Source organism: Herpailurus yagouaroundi, unplaced genomic scaffold (genome assembly GCF_014898765.1).
Source record: "Herpailurus yagouaroundi ecotype Mexico unplaced genomic scaffold, PumYag 194, whole genome shotgun sequence".
Lineage (NCBI taxonomy): Eukaryota > Metazoa > Chordata > Mammalia > Carnivora > Felidae > Herpailurus > Herpailurus yagouaroundi.
In genome coordinates this window covers 1,922,457-1,926,890 of record NW_024412425.1, presented here as the reverse complement: position 1 = coordinate 1,926,890, position 4,434 = coordinate 1,922,457, and the positions used below count along the sequence as shown (strand labels likewise).

The following is a 4,434-nucleotide window of genomic DNA, read 5'->3' as shown; positions in this document are numbered from 1 at the left end:
TTAAGTTTTTATTGTGTTAAGTAGTGGGGCTTGAACTCATGGCCCCAAGATCGAGAGTCGAACACGCCTCCCACAGAGCCATCCAGGCGCGTCTAACTTGATTACATACAGTGTTGGCAGTGAACATCCTTGTGTGTGCCTACAAGTACTTGGACAGGCTTTTCTGTCACACAGATTTCTGGGAGGTCAGATGTTAAACCACTGCCACTCATCCTTCACTTCTCAGCTCAGATGCCCTCGCCTCCCTGGGGAGGCTCCCAGGTCACCCTGCCATCCCTTCCTGGTGTTATACACTCCGTGGCTCCCTGGACAACCCCCCACACACCAGTTTGCAGCTGTGGCCACATGAATAGATGTTGCTAAATCGTAGAAAGCGTATCTAGTCAGAGCTTGCTTGTTTTAAAAGAAAAACATTTTTTTAACGTTTATTTACTTTTGAGAGAGAGAGAGAGCGCGCACGCACACAAGTGGAGGAGGGGCAGAGAGAGAGGGAGACACAGAATCTGAAGCTACCCAGGCGCCCCTGAGAGCCTGCTTTTTTTTAAATCCAGTCTGACATCTCTACCTTTTGATTTGGCCATTGAAACATTCACATTTAGAGAAGTCATTGGTAATTATTGCATTTACATTCCCCGTTTTGCCATTTTCTATATGTTCACTACCTTTCTTGCTCTGTTCTTCCTTTACTGCCACCTTTCATGTTAAATAATGTATATTAGTGTACTGTTTGGATTCCTCCTGCTTTTTTCAGCTATTTTCCCCAAATTCTTATAATATGCATCTTAACAGTGTGATTCAAATTTAGTAACTTGGGACGCCTGGGTGGCTCAGTTGGGTAAGCATCCAACTCTTGATTTCAGGTCAGGTCATGATCTCACGGTTTATGAGTTCAAGCTTGGCATTGGGCTCTATGCTGACAGTGCAGAGCTGCTTGGGATTCTCTGTCTCCTCTGCCCACGCTCCTCCCTCCCCTCAGCATGCATGCACACTCTCTCTCAAAAATAAGTAAGCATCAAAAAAAAAAAAAAGACTTTATTGTTAAAAAAAAAAAAAAAGATTTAGTAACTTAATTTCAATAAAATATAGAAACTTTTCTCCAGTATAGCCACATTCCTTTCCCCCTCTTTTGTGCTGTATTTGTCATTTTATTAAATCTACATTTGTTATAAGCCCAACAATATAGTGTTGTTGTTGTTGCCTTTTATGATCTTATATCTTTAAGGAAGTTAGAGAAGAAATAAAACATAAATCTATAGTCTTTTAAGAAAAAAAATTTTTTTTAATCTTTTTTTTTTTAATTTTTTTTTTTTAACGTTTATTTTTTATTTTTGAGACAGAGAGAGACAGAGCATGAACGGGGGAGGGCCACAGAGAGAGGGAGACACAGAATCCGAAACAGGCTCCAGGCTCTGAGCTGTCAGCACAGAGCCCGACGCGGGGCTCGAACCCACGGACCGTGAGATCATGACCTGAGCCGAAGTCAGACGCTCAACCGACCGAGCCACCCAGGCGCCCCTTAAGAAAAATTTTTTAGTGTTTATCTTTTGAGATAGAGACAGAAAGACCGAGCACAAGCAGGGGAGGGGCAGAGAGAGGGAAACACAGAATCCAGAGCAGGCTCCAGGATCTCAACTGTCAGCATAGAGCTCGACACACAGCTTGAACCCACAGACTGCAAGATCATGACCCAAGCCAAAGTCAGAAGCTTAACCGACTAAGCCACGCAGGTGCCCCCTCTATAGTCTTATTCTAACCTGCAAATTGACTTTCTTGGATCCTTCATTTCTCCATATGGATTCAGGTCATCATCTGGAGTCACTATCTGTTTTATTCTTCTTCCTCCTCTTCTTTTTTGTTTAGATTTTATTTTTACGTAATCTCTACACTCATCTTGGGGCTCAAAGTACAACCCCAAAATTGAGAGTTGCACACTTCACCAGCTGAGCCAGCCAGATGATCCTGGACTCATTTTCTTTCAGCCTGAGGACTTCTTTTTATTTCACCAGGCAGATGAGCTGGCAATCAGTTTCTCAGTCTTTTTATCTGAGAATGTTTTTATTTTGCCTTTATGTGTAAAGGATAGTTTTACTGGATACAGAATTCTTGGTTGGCGGTTTTTTCTTTCCACACTTTGAAAATGTCATTCCATACCATTGTTTCAAATAAGAAGTCTGTAGTTAATTATATTGTTGCTTCCCTGAATATGATGAATCCTTTTTCCCTTGACATTTTCAAGGTTTTTATCTCACCGTTTGACTTTGAAATTTTTCTGGATGTGAATATCTTTTTTTTTTTTTTTTTTTTTACTTTAATGTTTATTTATTTTGAGAGAGAGCACAAGCAGGGGAGGGGCAGAGAGAGAAGGAGACACAGAATCTGAAGCAGGCTCCAGGCTCTGAGCTGTCAGCACAGAGCCTGATGCGGGGCTCAAACTCATGAGCTGTGAGATCATGACCTGAACCAAAGTCCGACCCTCAACCGACTGAGCCACCCACTCGCCCCTGGATGTGAATATCTTTGTATTTACCATTCATAGGGTTTGTGGAGCTTCTTAGATGTGTAGATGATTTTTTTTTTTCATCAAATTGGGGGAATTTTCAGCCATTATTTCTTCAAATCTTCTGCCCTTTTCTCTTTCTGAAACTTTCATTGCACACGTGTTGGTTTGCTTGATGCTATTTCAAAGATTTTGGTATAGCAGAATGTCTTACTCATTGAACTAGGCAGGCAGATGGGAGGAGCCCCAGGCTAAAATGCCACAGAGTCCCTCTTTTCTTACCTGAAGTTCAGCAGTTTTCCAAGCATAGATGATTCTTGCATTGCCATATGCCCTTGGTCAATTGCCAGAGTGCTGAAATGGTTGTTTTTGTCAATTTTGTGCTTTCTGGGGGGAGAATATTTGCCAGTCTCCTCATTCCATCATAGTCAAAAGTCCCACCCCTTCATATTACTAAATTGACCTTCGAAAAGGATTTATTGACTTAGATGCCAAAGGCATTACTTTTCTCACTAAGTCCCTCTTACTTAAAATGGAATTGGAATTTTACTTAAGTTTCATTATTTAGTTGCTTGTTTATTTATTGAGAGAGGCAAAGAGAGAGAATCCCAAGCAGACCCTGCACTGTCAGCACAGAGCCCCACTCAGGGACAGAGATCGTGACCTGAGCTAAAACCAAAAGTCAGACATTTAACCCACTAAGCCACCCAGGAGCCCCAATTTAAAAGTTTTAGGGGCACCTGGGTGACTCAGTCATTTAAGAATCTGACTTCAGCTCAGGTCATGATCTCACAGTTTGTGGGTTCAAGCTCCACGTTGGGCCCTGTGCTGACAGCTCAGAGCGTGGAACCTGCTTCGGCTTCTGTGTCTCCATCTCTCTCTGTCCCTCCCCCACTCATATTCTCCCCTCCCCCACCCCATCTCTCTCAGAAATAAACAAACATTAAAAAAAAATTTTAAGGAGCACCTTGGTGCTCAGTCAGTTGAGCGTCTGACTTCAGCTCAGGTCATAATCTCTCAGTTCGTGAATTCAAGCCCCTCATCAGGCTCTGTGCTGACAGCTCAGAGCCTGGAGCCTGCTTCAGATTCTGTGTCTCCTTCTCTCTGCCCCTCTCCTGCCTGTGCTCTGTCTCTCTCTCACAAAAATAAACATTAAAAAAAAATTGGGGGTGGGGGGCGGCACCTGGGTGGCTCAGTCGGTTTAGCATCCGACTTCAGCTCAGATCATGATCTCACGGTTCATGGGTTTGAGCCCCGTGTTGGGCTATGTGCTGACAGCTCAGAGCCTGGAGCCTGCTTTGGAATCTCTGCCTCCCTCCCTCTCTGCCCCTCCCCCGCTTGCACTCTGTCTCTCTCTCTCTAAAATAAACATTAAAAAAATTTTTTTTTTTAATTTAAGTTTTAAAAGTCACTTTGTCTCAGTGGAATAAACAGGTGGGTCCCCAACAGCTGGATTCTGGTCAGCAGCATGAGGTTCATTGAAGTGTTAATTCCATGGGAATCCGGCATTTCAGATACTAAGCTGGGGTTTTAGATTAGATCAGTAGGAATGGTGTCTGATGTATAGCGAGTGCTCAAAAAATATTTGAATGAAGAGGCTACTGAGCAAGCTATGTTTTAAGTAAAAAAAAAGTTTACAGAACAACGTATTAATGTCATTCCAGTTATATAAAAGTACAGTCCTCTAGGGGCGCCTGGGTGGCGCAGTCGGTTAAGCGTCCGACTTCAGCCAGGTCACGATCTCGCGGTCCGTGAGTTCGAGCCCCGCGTCAGGCTCTGGGCTGATGGCTCAGAGCCTGGAGCCTGTTTCCGATTCTGTGTCTCCCTCTCTCTCTGCCCCTCCCCCATTCATGCTCTGTCTCTCTCTGTCCCCAAAAAAATAAATAAACATTGAAAAAAAAAATTAAAAAAAATACAGTCCTCTACCCCCCCAAAAC

At 43.3% G+C, this 4,434-nt stretch overlaps 1 protein-coding gene across 4 annotated transcripts in view; it reads left to right on the top strand.

Moving 5' to 3' along the window:
* The window catches only part of SIPA1L3 (signal induced proliferation associated 1 like 3), a 238,986-nt gene that overhangs the window by 210,305 nt on the left and 24,247 nt on the right, over window positions 1–4,434 (top strand). The gene's annotated exons all lie outside the window — the stretch shown is intronic.